The sequence below is a fragment of the Zonotrichia albicollis genome, chromosome 10 (genome assembly GCF_047830755.1).
Source record: "Zonotrichia albicollis isolate bZonAlb1 chromosome 10, bZonAlb1.hap1, whole genome shotgun sequence".
Classification (NCBI taxonomy): Eukaryota; Metazoa; Chordata; class Aves; order Passeriformes; family Passerellidae; genus Zonotrichia; species Zonotrichia albicollis.
Genome location: NC_133828.1, coordinates 11,871,633 through 11,893,771, shown reverse-complemented (window position 1 = coordinate 11,893,771; position 22,139 = coordinate 11,871,633). Strand labels below are relative to the sequence as shown.

The window sequence follows — 22,139 nt, the reverse complement described above, 5'->3', positions numbered from 1 at the left end:
GGATATAGATGTATTTTTTGCATGCTCACTGTTGAGGAACTTCGCTAAATGAAGAGTAAATAAGAGTGCTGCACAGAAATTACTGATAGGTGTGGAAAGGGGGTTGGGGGGCTGCTTGTGTGATGATTATTTTGGGGGGAAAACTTCCCAGTCCTAGCCCAGATGGGAGTTCTTGCTGAGCTGAGCCCTGGGTGCTGTGGCTCACACCTGCCTTGAGCCAGAGGACACAGTCTCAAGCTGCTCAAGGGAGATATAGGCTGGATATTAGGAAAAGATTTTTTACAGAAAGGGTGATAAAGTTCTGGAATGGCTGCCCAGGGAGGTGGAGGAGTCACCATCCCTGGATGTGACACTGGGTACCAGGGTTTGGTTGAGGTGTTAGGGCTGGGTTGAACTGGATGATCTCTAAGGTCACTTCCAACCTGGTCATTTTGTGATTCTATAAATTCAGGTGAACCTGGCAAGGTGTTTTCCCCCATCTGTTGGCAGGAGGAGCTGCTGTCCTGAGTTCGCTGGCAGTGTTATCACAATACACAGACCCAGGTCATTCTTCATCCCTGGCAGACTCCTAAAAGGGACCCCTTGCCCACCAAAGGTGTCCTTGGGAAAAGATTCCAACTAACAGTTTCCAGTGGCTCCAAGACCTTCAGGACTGTTGTGACTCTTCAATGTAGAGATTTGGCCATGAGGGTGCTACACTCTGTCTCCTTCCTCGATTCTCCTCTCCACGAGCACATGAGGCTTCTCCCCAGGTAAACTCTCCAGAGAGCACAGAGATGGAAAGACTGGTTTGGGTTTTTTTGCCCTTGCTTTAGGAGCATCCCTGGTCCCAAGTATGGAAATGTTATTCCTGAATGTGCGTGCTGGGTGTGGATTTTAGATCTTGCAGGCCAAGACTTTGCATGTTGAAGGCAGCAAAGTGCAGAGTGGCTGAGTGCAGGCTGAGATAAACTCTGCACACAGCTCCTCACAGAATTCCATAAGGGCATGCAAGCAACAGCCTGATTGCAGCAGCAGTGTGCTGGGCCTGCTTTCTAACTGCTCCTTATTGTATTAATTCAAAGTTTTTCTCTTACTGGAAAATTAAGTAGCAGGTGTAGTTTAAATGAACTGTAGCAGACTGGGTTTAGTGGTGTGGTAAATAGATTGTGATATTCATTTCCAATTAAAGTTCTTTTGCAAAGATCACTGAAGCACATTCTCATAAATTGAATCACAGTAAACTAATAAACAAATTTCTTTCAGCCTGCTGATGGCAAATTCTTATTTCCTTAATATGTTAGATCACATCATGGTATTAATTATATGATGCATGAGCAACAAAGAAGCAATCATTTCTTTAGCAATAATTTTATAATTAGTTTTACTTTGGAATTAGCTGTACAGGTAATTCCATACCTACCAACAAAGAACGTTAATTATTAGAAAAATGAAATTTCAAGTGAATGTTTTTAATGCTTGACTTCTGTCTATCATCCAAAAATATGGGACACAAAAGTAGCAACAGTGTTCATCAATTATTAAAGCAAAGGTTGACTTCTGCACCTGCAAACACACTGCTATAGGAGTTTTAAAAATTAAGATATTAATAAACCAATCTTAAATGTCAGCAGTATGTTCTTAGCACATAGAAATGGTGTGACAGGTTATTGGGATCCTACTCTCAGCCATGTAAAACTACACTTTGGTGCTGAACAGAACCTGATCATTGATTGAGGTCCCTGGGGAGGATACCAGCCATTAGTCTGGGCTAATAAAACCTGATGAAATAAAGCTCTCACTGTATAATAATGTAATTTCTTGAGATCCTGTCATTATTGCAGGCGTGTGAGATGCCTGTCAGACTGGATTAAGCATCCCCAGCAGGAGCTTTTATAGGCTCCCACTCCATGAGCTAGGCTGGGTTTGGGAGGCCAGGCTCTCTTCAATCCCTCTCAGGCTGGTGCAGGGAGATGGGTTTTGCTGGATGCCATCCCAAGCTCAGACCTCAGGAAAGGCCCAGCCCTCACCTCAGTGAGAGCCAGGGGGACAGGGAAGGATGAAGCTCCTTCTGTGAGTATCTCCATGTAACAGTCATTTGGGAATCTTCCTCTGAACACACAGCTTGAAGTCTGGCCATGCTCATTTCTGCAGCCTTCTTCAGGGCACTCATGCACCCACAGCATCTTTTCCTTTCATTTACAAGAGAAGCTGCTACTTTGTTGCATTTTGGGATCTTTATTAGGATTTTTCCATCTGCTGTTTATCTCAGGTTTAGTTTATTGCCAGTGATTGGTTCCTCATAGTTAATTGTATTGAAATGAATCCTGTAAGGACTCCTCAGGTTCTGCAGAGCTGCCCTGGAGTTTGCAAGTGGAAAGGCTTCCCTTCCTGAGACAGGCACTGAATTCTGCCTCTGAAAAGCTGAAAATCTTGTGGTTGCCTTTGTCTTCTCTTTAATGCAAAACATGTCTTGAAATTTTTCAGTCAGACCAAAATCTTTTTTCAGGCTTAAATATAGTCATTGTGTAAGTGCAGGCAATCTGGAAATCCAGCATTTATTTTCCTTATGAGACCAGAGCAAGAGATATAAAAGGGAAAGATTTAGGTCAGGTGAAAGAGAAAATAAAGTGGCTGGTGGCTTTGTGTCACTCACTCCTGTGTCTCCTACTGTGTCCTTGGGTCCCTTGTGTTCCTGGTGTTTGTCTGAGGTGAGCTGTGAGGTACAATCACAGTCATTTTCTTGTTGCTGCCTCCTCAAACACAGAGCTGCAATTCTCTGGTGAAGCAGAGCTCCTGCTCTCCTCAGTGATCTGTCTGCACAAGCCTCCCTCAAAGACATGGTTCTGTTTCAGCCACAGCCTGGGGTTACTGCTGGGGGTAGGGGGCGGAAATACCACAACTCAGGCTGAAATCCCAGTGCACAGCTTTCCAGAGTGAGCTGGGCTCTGCATTTGGATGTGCCAAGATCCCACTGGTGGTGTGGAGGGGCCCTGGACAAGTGCAGGTCCAGATGGGCATCACAAGGGGGAAAATACCTTCACCCCAAGCAGGGTGTCCCCAGCTCCCAGGTGTGTCTCTGGTCTGTTCTGAGCTTTTCCAGAAGCCTAAAGCTGTAATTGTCCCAAAGCAGGGAAATCCCACATTGTGTCCAGGCTGTGGGTGCCTCTGCTCAGCATGTGAATGCCTGCTCCTTCTGGACACCCAGATGGCTCCAGGAGTGGCTTCACACACATCCTCTGGTCGTGTGGCAGCGCTGGTTGTAACTCAGTACTGCCCAGCCAGTTTTATGGATGAGTGGGACTTGTTCCTCCACAGGTGATGCCTCAGGTTTGAGCTTTTGTATTTTTCAGATTCTGTGCTGCTTTAGTGTGTGGGTCTGGGATTCATATTAGGGCATGGTGATCTCTGTTCACAGAGCAGGGAGACAAAACAATTCCTTCTCTAGCTGGGGACCAAAGACATGTCGCAGACATTTCTTCATAGAAATACTTTCTTTGGGATTTGCCCATCTTCTGGGAAGCAGAGCCCCAGAAAAAGAACGTAAACAAATTGTTATTGGCTGCTGTGAAATGTGGCAGGGGTTCCTGAGATTGGCTCTTCTTCCATGTGTACCATTAAGGGCCAATCACCGGAGCAGCTCAGGGGAGATTCCTTGAACACAGAACTTTGTTATTCATTTCCTTCTATTCTATTCTTAGCTTAGCAGCTCTCTGCAAGCTCTCTTTATTCTTTATAGTATAGTTATAATGTATTATATATTATACATCAATAAATCAAGCCTTCTGATCAAGAAACAAGATTCTCATCCTTCTCTCAGCCAGTGATCTCCTCAGGTCACTGTAATGAAGACAAATTATCCAAATCTCAGGCCCAAGAGCATAAACAATGGTGGAATGAGGAGAGAAAACCAAGAAGGATGGGACTTCATAACCTAAAGCTATAACTGGACAATTAACTCCAATATGCAGATGGACCAGAACATATAAAAGTGACAGACCCCGTGACCAGGTGTCCATTTTGTGACCATTTTGGTTCATCTTGGGTGTAGCCCTGGCTGGGCTCTTGTGCTGCCCAAGGTGGGTCCATTGAGGCCTTTTAATAAATCCCTGCTTTATTCTTTAACTCTGTCTGGCCTCTGCTCTAGGCCAGCCCTGCACAAGGCATCACAGAGAACATCAGTGCCCCCAGCATTTGTGTCAGTGTTCACTGGGTGAACTGGGAGGCATTCAGGAGCCCCCTGGATTCCATACTTTCTTCCATTAAAGTTTGTAGAAAGTCTGTATATACATAGAGCTCCACAGTTCTGGGATTTACTTATAGCATACATTTGTTTGTGTGCTTAATCACATGAGATTTGTACATGAGGAGGAATTAACTGATTTTGTTCAGGGACCTGAAACAGATTTACACACCATGAGCAGATACCTTGGGTGTACTGAAGGCAATGATGGCATTCCCAGCAACTTAACAGGTCAAGGATGCCTGCCTAGAGCCTGAGGAGAAAGAACAAGACAAATCTCTATATTAATATATTTTCTTCTCAAATACTGAAAATAAAGATCAAAGCTGTAAATGGGAAAAAAATATTAATTACTACTGGAAGCATTTATTAATTTTTGCCTGTGAAATAAATATTTTTGGTTTATCAAAGCTTAGAACTATTAGCACATAGCACCAGTCTGCCTAGCACTTGCTCTTGTGTTGGTGGGAGAAAAACTCATGCAGTCTCTCTGAAAGTAGGGCACCTCTTGGTAAATCTCTCTATGGTCTATGTCAACAGAAGAGCAAGTTTCCTTACTTGGTTCCAGCCCTCCCCAAACCCTTCTTCTTAATTACATTCCTGTAATTAATTAATTAATTTCAAAGTTAAGTTGTCTGTGGCCTGAATTAGCATGGCATCCAAGCCACTCGTGGCTAAAATAGGGAGATAATGCTTGTGCAGAAAGCTTCTGTAGGTTCAAATCAGCTGGGTGGGATCAAAACAGAGAAATCCAGCGTGGGCTGTGAAGCACAACAGGGCTGCCCTGGCCCAGGAAAGCTGCTGCTGCTCAGGGAGCTGCCCTGAGCAGGGATCACTGCACTCCTGGTTCACACTCCCAGCTGGGGAGGCTTTAGCTTGAAAGGACCTTTTGCCCCATCTCTGTGACTTCTCTTATATTCTTAAGCTCTTATCTACTGTAGTCTTCAGATCCCTGCTAAAAATCCCCTTTCTTCTAGAGGTTTTTGTAATTCCTTCTTTTCCTTTCTCCTCTTACACAGCCTTTGCAAGGATACTGTCATCTTTTATGACTGCAAAGCCTGATGTATAACTATGATGTGAAAGTATTTATAATTCTGAGAAATATTTCAAGGTACTGACAAACTGTGGAATAGTTGCTGAAATGGAAATGACCTGTGGGGATTTTTATGAATTTAGGTTCCTCTGTTCTCTTGGGTAATTTGAGTAATTCCAGCTTACCCAGAGTTTGAGGACTTCGATCACCAGGTAATGATGTGGTTAACAGAAGATTGGATTTCCTGCAAGAAGCAATTACCTTGATTGATAAGAAAATTTGAGAAAATTCATTCAAGACTTAAAGAGATTGACAAGGTCATGGTTGAGCCAAGCATCCACCTTGAATAGATAAGGCTCTGTGTTTAGAAGAAGTAATCCAAAGACAATAAGCTCCTCAAAAAATGGATCATTTTTATCTAGGCTGAGATGATGAATGAAAACATTAGACTTGTGCTTGTGACAGAGAGTCTGGAGTGTGAAGATCAGGGGAGATTCTTCACAAAGTCATTTCATAGCACTAGTATTGCTACTGTCCCTTTTTTATACCATTATAAAGAATATAAAAATTACTTTCAGAGTCTTTGTGGCCTCAAAAATCATCCCAGACCTTCATCTTACAGCTCTGTGAGGTGTTTTGCCTGTCAGGAAAACTGGAGGTCATTGGAGAAGGGCTATCACTCCTGACTGCCTGCTCATCCCCTTCTACCCTGAGTGGGGCCTGAGGGCTGCCAGCAGAGCCACAAACACTTCAGAAATTCATCAATCCTGGCCTCTCTCCTAGCCTGGGCCAGAGAAGCCCAGCTATTGCTGAGATAACCAGCTAAGGCATTAAAAGGAGAGGGAAATAGCTGAAAAAGGGAGATGATTTATAGTTTCAAACACTTCAGGACTCATTTGTGGAAAAATATATTTTCACATAGGTAATTTCCATTGTGAAGCGGAGCTGTGATTTTGTGTTCTGGACAGATTTTTCACGTACTTTAAATATGACATTGAAACCACATGTAAAGTAAAACCTGTGCTTTAGTCCTCGTCCTAAATCTAATTATTTCTAACTAATCTAGTTATTCTCCTTATTTTTTTCTTGATGGGCCATCTCCTGGAACCAACTAATTTAAAACCTTCTGCCTATATCTCATGTTAACTCCTGACTCATTTTCACTGTTCTTTAATATTTACTAGTGCACATTGATTCCAACACACAGCTGCCTTTTAAATGCACATGGCTTCACCTGTGGGGTTAGTCTGGCATAGAAACATCTTAAAAGGCAGAAAAAGTTCTTCTGTTTTTATTACTTATGCAACAGCCTTACAAACAGTGCACCAAAAAAGGCACTTCAGACATCCTTTGGAAGAATTGTATCCTTCTATTTCAGAAGAGTGTGTTCCCAAGAGTTTCTATTTCCTCATATAATATTTTTAATTTCATCTCTAATAAATCCTGTAGGAGTCTCCTGAAAAGCCTAAACTGTACCTTTGGTGAAGCAGGGGTTCTATTTTCAGGTTTCAGTAAATAATGTATTGAAACTACTCATATTTTACAGAATTTGTTTATATTAGTATCAGTCATCCTGCATGAAAATACACTTGAAATGCTAATAGATCATCCTACCCATAGTTTGGAAGGATCCTACTGCACTCTTAATGTTATTAGGGAGATTAAATTATGAGTAGTTCTGCAGTCAATGGACAGGATTCTAACCTAATTTAACAGCTCCAATTCCAGGACATAAGACAAAATGCAGACAGAAAATTTCAAATTATGTGGAATTGCTTCTTGTGGTGTAAATTATCCTTTTCTGACATTGGATTGTTGGCTTTGCATTTCTGATAGAAGCGGTTTTTTCAGCAGTGAGTGAAGGGGCATCCTCAGTGACAGACAAGTTACTGCAGTTGGAGGACATTTAGGGGCAGATTCACATGAGGGGAGTGCATTGGAGAGATGCCAGGGCACCCTGCTCCCAGAGCAGTTGGCTCCAGGCCCCTGACACATCCCGAGGCTTCTCTCCTGCTTCCAGGGCCCTGTGATTGCTCCTTTAGGTCAGGTCATAACTGTCGGCTTCACTTTTCCCCCTCATCACTTCATGGAAGTTGTACTCCCTTCTCCTACCCCCACTGCTGTGCTGGTCAGCTTGGTCAGAAAATCTCTGTTCTGTACAAAAAGTGCCTAATTACAAATGGTTACAGACACAGGAACCCTCAGTGCTGGAGCTGTGCTTTCCCAGTGGCAAACATGGAGTTTAACTATGGATATATTAGAGGCTCTTAAAGGCTTGCTGTGATAAGATTTCAACATGTTCTTAGTGGAGCTTAAAGCACTGGGGATCCCCTTTGCAAGGTGGTGTTGGTAATTCTGTCTTCTGCCTCTTACTACACATCTTAACAAGAGTGCAGACACTCCCATGGATCACCCTGTTTCCTGTCCCAAATCCACTCAAAAGTTTAAACCTGAAACCTTCCTGAGACATCATATATCAACATTTTATTCCTTAGGATTTGATTTGCTGATGTTAGCCAGCTTAAACCAGCATATTTCTCAGAGTTCTCAGCTGGAATGAAGGCTGTTGAAGTCTTCTGGGAAGTATTTCTGTGCTGTTGGCCCTTCTGTTGTGGCTGTGGTTTCTGGTTATTTAGACTGGGATGCTGAAGGTGCTCAGAGCTTTAGATAAGAACTTGAGCAAACTGGATCATGCAGAACCAACCAGCATTTTCTTCCCCAAAACTGAGGTACCTTGCAGAGGCCATTCCTCTTTATGCAGTGATTCCTGGTGCATTCCTGAGGGAGAGCACCTGGGGGAATAATTGTGACCAGAGCAAGTCAATTTGTCTTTCTTCATTGATGGCAAACCCATGAATCTCCCTGAGCAGGAGATTTGGGATGGGTGCCCTGTGACCCTCAGCTCTCTGAGAAAAGCTTCATTCCTTTCTCAGGGCTGAAGAGCAGTGGGTTTGTGGGCTTCCTCTGCAGAAGAGGGAAATGGGTCATGTTGATAAGAGATGTGAAGCCATCAGATCTCCAGGACTTTGCCATGCAGTCATTCAGCTTCTTGTGACAGATTTAGAGATGTAAATCAAGACACAGGCTGCATGCCAGTGAGTGGCTGCTTTGATAAAAGAGAGAGTGGCAGCTGTCAGGGAAGTAAATAATAAACCCAGAGCAATAACAGATCTATCTCAACGTGGTGATGCTTGATTTTTCACTTATGGATAGATTCTTGGAAGCCATTCCTTCACAGGTAGTCCATAAAAACATCCATGCTCTGAGAATTTTTATACTCTTATTTGTAGTGAAATATTTCTTCCTCCCTCTCTGTATGTTGTGTGTGTCTTTCCAGCCCTGTGGATCTTTATTCCTGCTGCCTGGCAATTCTCTCGTACCTGGAAAAGGTCATTTGTGTTTCTTGCTTTCTGTAGAAGAGGAGAGCTTGTAATACTGTAATGGAAACACCAGTAGAGAAGAACATTCCCCCTTCCTAAAGGGAAATCAATTTAATTAGCATAAGTCCTCCCTCGTCTGGGGGGAAGAGAGATGTATCTCCCAGGTTTTGCAGGGGGAAAAAAAGGACTCAGGAGAGCTGTAAATGATCTTGGGCAGCATGTTGTAGAACAAAGAATTTTGATAAAGTAGTAGGAAGAGATTGATTTGGACTGGGAATTGTTCATTCTGACAGATCAGACTGGCAAAGAGGAACAAGACATTTTCCTTATGTTTGTGTCTGTTAAAGTGCTCCAAGGATAACTTTTCCTTCTCTCTCCTTTATGAAGCAGATGATGCCAGGAGTTTAAGATGAACAAAATCTTCTAAGACATCATTTTTCACTTTGGTAGAGCTCCTGTTTTCTTGCTCTTCTTTTCCTCCATCACTGTTTCAACCAGCTGTCAGCTACAAAGTTAAATTTGGCCTCCAGCTAGTTTGGCTGGTTTGTGTTTAGACGGTTTGGGGTTTGAGAGAGGAGAAGAGAAGGGTTAATAAACTTGTGCTTCTGCTACTTGTTTAACCTTTAAAATCGGAACATTATAGGCTGTGAGGGATTTGAAATGAAACTTCCATTCAGATTACAGTGACAGCTTCAACTTGACTTTGCTTTACAAGGATTTAAAATCAAAAGAGTTTCCACTTTTTCTGAAATCATTCAGTGCCCTTTTTTAGCTTAAACCCCAGGGATAATTTTTCATTGTTCTTGCAAGGAGCTCTTTTGGCACTGTCAGCCTTGCTAAATTTGTCCCAGCTTCTGAGTTAATGTTTTCTTTACTTTCAAGGACTGCTGCAATCCAGGTTCACCTTTCAGAGGGTTTGTCACAGCAGGCCTCCAGAGTAACTAAACAGGCATCAAACTAATCTCCTGCATCTGGTGTGTGGGTTGTCAATTGACTGGGAATACCTATGGCCTGCCATTACGCTGTGCAGCATAATACAATTGCAATTAAAATAATTTCTAGGCAAAACCCCTGATATGATATTTTAATTATTGTAGTGGCAAGATATTCAGGTTACTGTCCTCTCTTTTTTCCCACTAAGTATTTCCAGGAGCTATTTTTGTAAAGTGGACCATTTAGCTGAAATGAAAATGGAGTTTAATCTAGACATTTGTAGGAACAGAGGAATTGTCATAACACATCAGAGCAATGGTTCATCTGGAGCTGCAAAGGTGCCTTGCCTCTGACAGGAGCCAAGAGCAGATGCTTCAGAAAATGGTTTATAACCCCTATAATGGACAATTCAGCAATAATGTGGCAGGGAGGGGAGTGTGGTCCTGGCCAACCTCAGGCAGGTGCCACTGCCTTATGGCCTGAAATCCCTTCAATGCTGTAACAGCACGCCTGATTGACTGCTCCTACAAACTTGCTGGGTCATTTAAATGTCACACTTCTCATTCCAATGAGCACACAGATTTCTGCTGCTTTCTCTGATCCCTCATTTTCTCAGCTTTCTTTGTTATTTACCCCGTACATGTCTTCCCTGGCCTTGTTTTTCTCTCTGTCTCCACGTGGGGTTCATGCCCATTTGAATAAGAATCTCCTGTCTGGCAGCTTCCTGCAGAGGCTTTGGAGCACCTGACAAGGCTCTGCAGTGCCCCAGAAGGGAAAGGCACTCACATCCCTGCACAGCAGATCCTGTCAGCCACCACAGCAGCTGCTGCCAGGACACTACAGGACACAAATCCCTTGGAAATGACAGCTCTTGCACAGCCTCTGTGATCTGCAGCTACCCCAGACCCAGCTCTTCCCTGTAATATTTGAGTGGGTAGCTGGATCACAGCATGGTTTGGGTTGGAAGGGACCTAAACATCATCTAGACTGTGAAAAATGCCAATCGCTTGTTTTTAAAATTTTAAAAGTTTAATAGTAATAAAATGGTTATAAAATCAGTAATATAATTAGAGTAATAATAATTTGGACAGTTTTAATTAGGACAATATGAGACAACAAATACAAAGAGTTACAGACAGTCCAGGTACCTTTTTCTGGGCAGCACGAGCCTGAAAAAGGACCCACATTAACAGAGGATTAACCCTTAAAAACAATAACCTGTTGCATATCCATACATCTCATCCATGATGCATAAATTCCATTCAAACACAACATTCTGTCTGGGCAGTGTCAACTTCTTCCTCTGAATCCTAACAGCACCTTTGAGGCGGGAAGAAGTTCGTTTCTTCTGATAATGGAGCAATAAATTCTCTAAAAGATTCAGGTGTCCTGTGGCTGCTATCTCAGTGTGAGTCCTTTCTTTAAAAAAAGTATCCTACATAGCACAGTTTCTATTTTAACATTTTTATAATCTAAAACTGTATTTAACAACACTGCTTAAGAGAATTAATACAGCATAACTTTCTAACACAACACATATAATATTCATTTCAATATGTGTGAAAAGCCCATCACAAAATACGCATTTTTCACGTAGACCCACCCCCTATTTACCTGGAAGTAGTAATAGTTTACAATTCCCTGTGAAACCTCCCACTCTCCCAGTATGGACACAAAATTTCAAATATCAAAAGACAATTTGGGTTCTGTTTTTGAAGTGTCTTCACAGAGCAGTATGCAGTGACTCTCTGGTTTTTATTCTGGTATCTAAATAAATATACATTGAGGATGCTGGGCAAATTTGTGCAGAATCCTGTTTCAAATGCACAAGTTAGTGGGAATTTTGTTTGCAAATGGACATCAAGATGAGAACTGTGAGCAAATCTGCCTTTCAGTAATTTTTCCCCAAGTATTCTGTAGCCGCCTTTCTGCTCAGATACAAAGTTACTTTATGAAAATGAAGTTACTTTATGAAAATGAAAATGAGAAAATGCACAAACTTGATCTCTCCCTTATCTGCTCTGCTGTTAGATTTCTAGATGCAAAAAATTCTAGACTTTCTGTGCTGACAGACTCTGACCCCAAAAAAACACTACATTTGACCTGAAGCCATAAAATAGATTTCCAAAATTGATTGATAGTACTAAGATTACAAGTATCTAGTTGATTAGAAATGTATAATATCACAAGATAGAAAACTTAAAGTTTTTAAGTATAGTAATAAATATAAAACAAGATGGAAGTTTTAAGACAGAAGCTAGTCCTTCTTCTTCACCTTCATCCTCCTTCTTCATGGGCTTGGGTGGTATTTTGTAATTAGGCAAACAAGTCCACTATGTGGACTTTGAGTGATTAGTTATTGAGTTAAAAGTAAAAATAATTTAAATGCCATTTCTTAATTAGATAGTTTAACCTTAAAAACCTTGTAACACAAGCTAGTTAACCATTTTGTACCTTATTAGTGAAATACTGCAGAACTCACTACTGTAAGACTGTAACATAGCTAAGAAAAATAAACATCTAAACCTAAATCTGAAATATCATCTCAAGTACCTTCAATCCTAAGTCTTTTCCAACCCCAAACCTTCTGGGACCCTATGACTCAATCCTCAAATCAAAGATCCACCCCAAAGATTCCTCTCCCCCTCCAGGATGGGATGAGCATGAGCACTTTTAAATTAATACAGCACTAGAAATGTTTAATACAGATATTGACTTTTTTTTTTTTTTTACTATGATACTAATCCAGTGGGGTAACTGCCTAAATAAAAGCTGGGCTCTGTTGCATTAAATTATGTTTTATGCTGGCAATATTAAAATTAAAAGAATGGCCCTCTTAAATCTGGTCTTAATAGACATCACCTGATGGTTTTACTGATTTCTTTATGACAGTTCTTATCCTGCCATGAGTAGCTTTTGTTTCTCACTAATTACTCTCGATGGAAATAACATGGTATGCAAGTGTTGTGGTAGAAGTGTAGATTGAGCTTCTTTCAGACAACATTTACAGCTTTGCTGCCTTTCCTTCCCCTCACCCACCTTGTTTGCTGCTCTTTCCTGGGTCAGAGTGTATCAGTACAAAAACCGTTTACAGTTTATGGGGTTTTTCATAGCAAATCTTGCCCCCATAACTTTTCTTTGGAAAATGAATAGCATAATGTAATTCAAGAAAAGGTCTGTCTTTTGTGTGCTGGCTGCTCCAACTGATGGCAGGACTTCCTGCAACATCAGCACTTCACTTTTGTGTCCTGTACTTGACCCTAAAGGGATGTTTTTATCTTTCCATCGTAAGCAGAGAACAATATTTCTATTTCCGTTGTTTGCTTGAGAGGGGGGAAAAAATGGACAACTTTCTTCGTTTTTGCTTTCAAAGACTCCCTTTCTTCTTCTTTAAGAAAAGTTTGGCATTCATCTGTTTCTATTCCAGAGCAAGTTTATTTAATGATTGCTCTGAGGACAGTCAAAGCAGATGCAAATCCATCCTGCATTGCTGCACCTGAAAATTTCAATAAAGACACAATTTTTAGCATGACTATAACCTCATTACAGCCTTTTTACAGCTTTATAAGGTGTGTGCATTTAGTGGTCTGTATATTAGAGGGCTGAGAAACATTTCTATTCAGAAATGATTATAATTTCAGTTTAAAATAAAAGGGAATATGTGTTCATTATGTTGAATAAATTGGAGATCTAACTTGCCTGCCAGCAAAGCCACCTTTGCTGGCACTTGACCAGTTGGTGAAATTCAGTCCTGTGTGGCTTTTTCCCTTCTATTGTGCTTGCAGAAATGCTCAGAGCAATCATCAAGCACTAAGTCACTTGGTTTCTGTTGATTTATTAAAAAAAAGCATAAACCAACCAAGACATTTTTCAACTTGCTCTGTTTTTCAAGATGATTCTTTGAAGTTTTTGAACAGCTGATGCAAGAAATATGGGACTGCCATTGTGGCCCCAACTTGGTTGACTAACATATCCTTCTAGGAAAAAAAAAATTGCAAAAGAAAATTAATCCAATTGTTTAACCCCAGCAGTGTTTAACCCCCCTAGGTGCAGTTATAGCAAAAAGAACAGAGCCTGTACCCCATCACAAACTGACACAGCCTTGCCTCAGAGTCAGGTTGCCAAACCCCCCTGGTCCTGGTTTACTGTCCTGACAGCAAAGGTAATTCCCACCTTGTTTATAATGAAAATCCATTCATAAGTGCAAACTTAGGTACGCCTCAAATTTGTGGCACTTCCCTGTGAAATTACCACATTTTACAAAGTAGATGACTCAGATCAAGAGCTTTCTTAAGGGCCACTAAGAAACAGATCTGTGCTTCAAAAAAAAATCTGCTTTTTCATTAGGTGTAGTTCAGGAAACCAATCATTGCCTGCTTCTGTGGTTTGCCCATCACAGATGGCAGGAGGCACATTTGGGACCATTAATAGCAGAAGCTGTCAGCAATTCCTTTAATGATATAACCACACTGCCTCCTCTAAACAGAAAATAACATGATTTGTGTAGCAAAAACTATTGCTCAGTGATAGGGACATCATCATCTGTCATCTCTGCTTGTTTTGTTCTAAGGGAGCTAATCAGGAAACTGGCAGTGCTGTAAACTGCCATCGACCACCAGTTGCCTCCTCAGAGGCAAACACGGTGCAGAGCCAGTGTTTGTTTTCCCTGTGACTGATCAGTTCCTCTGAAACGCCTGCAAGTGACAGCCCTGCTTCGGTCAGAGGGATTTTCAAGCCCTTAGAGGATGCTGCAGTTGCCTTGTTTCACTGGGTTGGCTCTGGGATGTTGTAACTCAGGTTTATTTATTTGAACACCATTCTAGACCTGTGGTAGTTTTGGGGTCTCTTGTGGCAGGAAGGAAATGATGAATCTGGCTCCATGTTCTTAAAAGGTTAATTTATTATTTTATGATATTATATTAAAGAATGCTATACTAAAACTATACTAAAGAATAGGGAAAAGATACAGAAGGCTTAACAAGATACTAATGAAAAATTCGTTACCTCTTCCAGAGTCCTGACACAGCTGGCTGTGATTGGTCATTGAGTAAAAACAATTCACATGTTGGATAAACAATCTCCAACCACATTCCAAAGCAGCAAAACACAGGAGAAGCAAATGAGATAATATTGTTTTCATTTTTCTCTGAGGTCTCTCAGCTTCCTGGGAGAGAAATAATGGTGAAGGAATTTTTCAGAAAATATGAATGTGACATAGACCTTCCCATTTCACTTGCCAGACTCACAGCGTGCCTTCAGCTCTTTCATGGTGTCTTGGTTTCAAAAGACAGGAGTCTGCTAAGGAAGACTGGAGCCCCCCCTGAAATGGAGAATGTAAACCCTCCCCACCCCTGCCAATTGCTATGAATTTTAAATTAAGGGCTCTCAGGAAATAACAGTTATTTAAGAGGGAAGAAAATAAAAATTGAAAATAAACAATGCAGTACACTAGAACAACACTGCCAGAGTCAGAACCCAACCTGACACCCTGTGGGTCAGGCTGTTGGCAGCAGTCCCATTGGAATTGTGGCTCAGCCCTCCTGCAGTGCCAGGGGAGGTTCTGCTGGAGCAGGGATCCTGTAGAAAGGTGCAGTCTCTTCCTCTGAAGGTCCAGTGGAAGAAGAAGAAGCAGGTGTTCCTCTGGGGAATCCAGTGGAGAAGCCGTGCAGTTATTCCAGAATCTCCAGATTATATCCAGGCAGGAATGCTTGGCTCCTCCCCCTGGGCTCACATCTCCCAATGGGATGTTCTAGTTCTTATCAGCCATGCAGTGATATTCAATAGTCTGTTATCAGCAATGTCCCCTCCCAGGGAGGTGTGAATGTGCTCACTCAAAGAGAGATAAGGCAAACTGCCCACTTGACAAAAGACAACTGCCATACAGATGGGAATAGAATACATCTTGCCTTGCAACCTGGAACACATGGCATGTCCTGGATATAGTTCTGGACTCTTGGATTGTTCATGGATTTCCTGACTCATCTTTTATTCACCATCACATGCCTGATGCTAATGGGGGAAATGGTTTGCTAGATAAAGCTTTAATATTTCCCTGATCACAGGCAGGTCAGAGATGAACATCAAGGGGCTTTGCCTATGTTCCCTTTTTGTTGCCGTGAATCAATGGCAAGGACTTGCCAATGTTTTCAGCTTGCTCTGTGCCTTGAACTATTGAGGTTGTAGAAAGTACCAGCAAGGGAAGCTGCCCACCTTCACAGTCATACCCTTTTGTCCCTGAATTCATGTTTGTCCTGTTCCCCCCTGATGGGCAACACTGCCTATACAGGTCTCTACACAGCCTTAGAAAAAAGGTACAAAAGGTCCTGGCAGGGAGGAGAACATCAATGATGATACCTCACTACTTATTTTATAGTTGAATCTGCTGGCTTTGTTTCATATTGTTTCCTCTTATCTGAATTTATTTTCCTAGCATGTTTGCTTTTCCAGTTGACATAATATTTTCTTGATTCATATTCCTTAATCCTTTGTCATCTTCCTCTTATTTATATTCATCTCCCTTTTCTCTGTATTTGTTCTCTTTCCCTTCCTCTGATTATTTTGCCATAGTTCAATTCCCTGGCTTTTCTTCTGTTTTCCTCCCTTTGTGAAGCATCCGCCACTCCTGGCTGTGACCCAGCCCCACGGAGGGACCCCCGTGTGACAGTGACACCTCCCAGGGGTGAGATGGAATGGGAGCAGTCCTGGCAGGCTGCTGAAAGCCTGCATGCAGGACAGGGGCTGCCATTTGGATGGATTTGCTGCTGGGATCCAAGGGGAGGATGGGGCTGTCCAGCTGTTAAGAGTCTTAACTTGCAGCACAGATGACAGACTTAAGACAAGCCCTAAGGAGTGAGGCTTTGAAATTTAATAACATAAGAAGAAAAATATTCCACACTTCACTAGCAAATCTAATGCTGCACACTGAAAGCATTATGAAGCATTTTTTTTTTATTTTATTTTACTTTTTTGTTTAGCAGAAGGAAGAGAGCTGGTTTATGAAAGTTGATTAAGAATGTGGTTTCTACACTGCTTCATTTTAGAAAATCATGCTGATGGCTGATGTGTGTTTCCTGGCCTGTTGTAACTTTTGAAGTGTATTAATTTTCCCTGCTGGGGAAAGTGTCATTCAGGAAGACTGGGGGAGGAGGGAGGGGGCCTGACATCCTTATTATACTGTCACATGAAGACTGCTCCTTCAGACTCTTGAAGGTCTGTGTCTCTGGAAGAGTGACAGCCTAATAGGTTCTATTCTTAAATTATAAGTATCCTTGATAGTGCACCAAGCAATTTATCTGTAAAATAAAAAGTGGAAAAAGTTCTGCTGATACATAGTTGCAGAAACTGGGAAGCAGCTGAATAAAATTGAATTTCTCCTATCTTGCAGAAATATAAACACAGAGTATTGGCATGCTTGTCTCTGAGCACCTGTATCTTCACAGATAGGACCAGATGTAATTACCAGCTTACAATGAATTTCATTCCCATCACAGAATCTGGAGTCAGGAGTATCATATGCTCCCAAGGCTGCAGGCAACTGCAGTATTTCCAGTGGGAATGATGACTTTTGATGACATGATCCATTGTGGCATGAAATAAGTTCACACTGTTGCTTGTACCTGGGTGAAGCTCAAGCAAGATTTAATAACATAGAAATAAATCAAATACGAGCCATATATTTATTCTCCTTCAGGTTCTAAGATCAGAAATCTGGAGCTCAACAGTAGTGGGAACAGAGAGAGCTGACTTGGAGGACTTGATTTTGGTATTTGCCTCTGACATCAAAATTTTGGAATGCAGCCCTAGGTGAGAATGCAGGGAAGGATTCATGTGTGGATTTCACAGAGTAACAGATAAGCTGCATAAGCATATGAGAAGCAAAAGCTTGCCTAGTGCAGGGAATTTGCCTGACCAGTTCAGCTTGGCAGTGAATTACCTGTTCTGCTAAATGAGTAACTCTTCCTTGGAAGTATTGCTGACTTCCCAGGCTGGCCCCAGACTGTGCTAACAGGCAACAGAAATGCAGCTCAAATTCAGTCACACACAGACAGGATGAGAAAGTCACTATTCACTGTTCTTTAAGCTAGTTGGATGTGTTCACAGCATTGCCTTGGCTTTGTTTTGTCTTGAAGTCACAGAAGAGATGGGAGGGAAGTGGAATGCTGGCACGTGAAGTGATGGCAAGAGCATATGGCAAACCCATGCACAGTTCATCTCAGGGTATCATTGTGCTTACTCGGGAAGCTGTTTTTCCCAGCATTGGAATTTCTGCTTAGCTACTTTTCTAATGCTTAGTACCTGTCAGCAGAAATGCAGTTTCTCATTCCACTCCAGAAATGCAAGGCAGTGGGAATTACCCATTGTCTCTGGAGGATTCCCAGTGCTCTGTCATCCATGGGTGATTCCAGGGACTGTCATTTGGCTCTTTCTTCTCCTTTTCCCCATGGCACATTCCCTGGGCTGTTCTCAGGCACAAGGGCAGCAGAGCACTCCCTGCTTCTGCAAGTGGCTGATGGTGTGAGCCCTGACCCTGTAACATTTCAGTCTGGCACCATCCCATAGCTCAGACATTCCATAATTCCTCTGCTGCTGCTGCTCACTCCAAATCTTCTTCCATGCTGGTGATTGTCACACAGCAGACAGAGGGAGGAAAGAGGGAAGAAAGGGAAGAGATGGGATAGGTGATCACACCATGGACAGCAGCTACACCATTCAAAATACAAAAGCAGTGAGCAATGACATTCCTATTTTCACTGCTCCCCACCCAGTGAGTCCCACAGGCAGCAAAAGAAATTATACCAAGAATTTGGGGTCCATTTTGGGTCCACCTCTGCAGAGCTTGCCCTGTTCCCCCTCTACTTCCCACCTGGTTGTTTTGAACCAGTCAGTTCCTCCTCCTACAAACCTTTATCAACTACTCTTTCTCTTTTTTTCCTGTTTAATTGCTTAAATTTTTTTGACATCCTTAGGTGTTAGGTGTTCGCAGCCACAATGTTGTGGGGCATCCACCAAGAAAAAAAATAGCTGGTTTCATCCAGTAAGGGATTTCCTCCATTGCAGTCCTGCCTCTCTTCTTGCTGTGTCCTGCTCAGCCCCCAGGTAGCCTCAACTCACTTAATCATGGTTTATTTTTTTAATATTGCCTGTATTTTGGTTTTTTTCACTAGTGAAAGAGCAAGCCCAATTAAAACCAGGTTCATATGAGATGGTTGCAGGTTTCTGTGCTTGTCTTTGCTATAAAACCACAGTGAACTGAAGTTTAATAAACAATCATTGCTATAGATTAACAAATCCCTACTCAGGCTGCATTTCTGTTAATTATAGAAATATTCAAATTTCAAACTTAGCAGGACTTTTAAACAGTCTGGAATCAGTTCTCAGATAAATATGACTTTGAAACAAGGAATCTTCTCTCTTTGTGTGGGGCAGATATATCAATAAATAGTACAAAGCTGCAGGGGCCATAATCTGTTTTCATAGCACCTAAAGCTTGCAACTTGAGGACAGCAAAAAGGGGGCATTGGTTTCCTTCAGACAGAGGTGAAGAACATCGGTTAATCATGTGTGCATTCATGATACACTCAGAGAGGCAGTGAGTACAATTCCCTCTAAAAGGGAATTCTACTTCTCCATTGGTAAGCTTTTCATCTTTGCCACACATAGTGATGTTCATTTTCACTAAATAATTAATCCAAATACAGCACAAGTTACCAATGAAATCAAGATTGAAATCCAATTGTGCAGAAGACAAATAGGTATATGAGTTTCATATACAGGCAGTGGAGAATGCTAATAATTTGTAATATGCCTGGCTCTTTCAGGGGAATTAAAGTCTTACTCTACACATCCTATTGAGGCACATGGAGTGATGGGAACTGATCCATGTAGCACAAAGAGAATTTCAAAAGGAGATGTTCTGAGAAACAGATTCAAGTTCTAATCCTGAATGTGCCATTGACTTCTTCTGTTCACGCAGATCCAATACTCTATCGTTTTTGCTGACTTAAGTATTTGAATTATTGATATTTGGTACTAAGGGAAAATGTGATTTTAATTTTTAAGTAGAATCTCTCTTTAGCATCCTAAACAATGGAGTTCAGTCTGTGTGGGCTTCTCTTTTGTTTTTTTTTCCCCTGGTTTCCTTAATTGAGAAGAGATTCTACCCTTCTGTCTAAAACTTTACACTTAAGGATTCCACTTTTCCTTAATGTGTCAGTGCATCCCATACAGGCCAGAGGCATGTGCAGAAGCTCTGTGGTGTTGTGCACAGGATGGCTTGATTACAAATGCTTCTTCTTCCTGTATCTCAGTTTCTAAATTCCATTTCAAAGGTTTCTGGGAAGCCTTTCCCAGTATTGATGCTGTTCACAGCCCCCTCAGCCCCAGTGCCTGCAAACAGAGGGAGGAGTATCTGTGATGCCATGGTGGGCGTGCAGAAACCAGCCTGTGTTCTGTATCCAACAATTTCATTAATTTCATTAGCAAATTAAATCCTGTTGCATTAAATAATTCAGTGGATTAAGGGATGCCCTCCCCAGTTGTTCAGTCACCTCCACATGAGTGTGTTTTAATAAAGTCCTGGAGCTGTTTTGTCTCTGGCAACTCATTGCTAGTTAATGCACTCTTGACATAAATGCTTTTTAATACAGCGGATTAGAAGATTATCTTTAAATTGAACTGTATTTTTAACAATAAAAGGAATCACATGAATTATATGTTAATCAGTAGATTCTAAGAGTTAAATTATTTTCTCATACTAGATATTGCAAATAGTTTATGTCTGTAAGACCTCAGATTTAATCAATATTTTTCCAGTGATCTATTGTGATGCAAAACTAAAATTGTAGGAAACAAACTACTCCAACAGTAGGGATAGAGAAACAGATAACATCAAATTATTTCTAGTCATTATCATGTGTCTGTTGGAATTCTCATCCTTGTTATCCCAGACATACTAGCTCAGGAACAGCTGCAGTAAATACAGGAACTAGGATTTTCCTTAGGCTGGATCCCTGTTTGGAACTTCCATTTCTTTCCTACTTGATTTCCAGCTTCAAGGCACCAAAGTCCTTTGTTTGTTTGATTGTTGTCTAGCACAGGCCAGTGGTTCATCTTGCCAAGGCAGCATTGCTCATGGATGGGACTGGGGCAGTTTTAGTGCCCCAGGGGTATTAACTACAAATATAACTGAGGGCTGGATGCCAAATGGAAAGAGCTCTCAGCAGAAGCTCAGACTTTGGTGCCCCAAGTAATTCTGAAAGCCTGAGCTGTACTCCAGGAATGAGCTTGGAGTGAAGGTAAAGGTGGTGGCACAGCAGCTGCCTACAGAGGTGTTGGGCTAAAACAAGAACAATCAGTTTGATACAAGAGGCATTTTCCCCCTCTCTCTTGCCTTCTGACTCATTGCTGACACATCTCTACCTGTGAATCCACTGCAGTGTCTGTGCTGTTCAAATGTCTGGATTTGCAGCAAGTCCCATGAAAGGCTGTTCTCTCAACAGCCATTACCAAGAACATGAAGAACATTTAACATTATATTTGACATCAGTGGTTTCAACTGATCCCATTCAAGTCTTCTGTGTTCTGCAGAAAGCCTCAATATTTGGGTTGTTGAGCTTTTGGGTGTAAAAGCTGCTGGGTGAATCAGGAAATGAGACATTGAAAGCTAAACAGGTGGAATGGAGAGGATGAAATGCCTAAAGGAATAAGATGTCTTGGGAGAAAGAAATTTGAATTGGTGTGACTGGGGAATAGAGATCTTTGAAAGGGGTGCAGTGAGAAGCTAAAGGTGATTCACTACAGAAAATGGGGAAGAAATGATGAAATTATGCTTATCTGGGATGCTTTGATAAGAAAATAATTGAAGCTGATACTGAGGTTTTTCACCTCAGTATCTTGACCTCAGTATATATTTCTTTTATTGCTCATAAAGAATATGGTGTTCTGGAGAAGGCTCCATAACAAGGTATTTGGGTTATTTGGGATAAGATTGAGGCAGACCAGAAGCCTGGCTTGGAGAGAATTTTCATGCTGGGTTTTCCCAGAGAATATTTCATTTGAGCTCTGCTTTCATGCCTTCCTTGATTTTCCAAGCAGAAATGAGAACAAAGAAACAAACCCTTTAAAATGGAGCTCATCAGGCCAGATTTCGGTGTTGGCAGTATGGGCATCTGCTACTGCATTTGTATCTGATGTTAAAACCTTGGGCCTTAGCCAGTGAGCAGCAGTTTATGACCATCCTGGATGGAGTTCAGAGCTATGCTAAGTGGTTCCATTTGAAAGACATTTTTCAATTACAGAAAAACAATTTGGTGAAGAGGTTCTGTTCAGAAGTACTTGCTGAAATTCCATTTATGCAGCCTGGCATGGTTTTTGGTTATGTGGCTAAAGCTCTTGTGAAACCAGACCAACTCCCTGGCAAATGTATTACATAAAGAAATCAGGGACTGAGTCTGAATCAAACTTGTGGAGATACATGGACAGACAGACAGATAGATGGATAATGAGGCTCAGAGAGAGGCTGGATATGAAAGTGGAGCCTGGCTTTTCCCTTCAGTATTTGCTGCAATCAGAA

General features: G+C 41.6%; 1 protein-coding gene and 1 long non-coding RNA gene across 2 annotated transcripts in view; one reads left to right on the top strand and one right to left on the bottom strand.

Moving 5' to 3' along the window:
• Positions 1–22,139, top strand: part of SPAG16 (sperm associated antigen 16) — a 372,211-nt gene that overhangs the window by 335,008 nt on the left and 15,064 nt on the right. The gene's annotated exons all lie outside the window — the stretch shown is intronic.
• LOC141730432 (uncharacterized) overlaps positions 12,405–22,139 on the bottom strand; it is a 28,012-nt gene continuing 18,277 nt past the window's right edge. The window contains exon 2 of the long non-coding RNA XR_012581921.1: positions 12,405–18,183. This is a non-coding gene — a long non-coding RNA (uncharacterized LOC141730432). The remainder of the gene's footprint in view (positions 18,184–22,139) is intronic.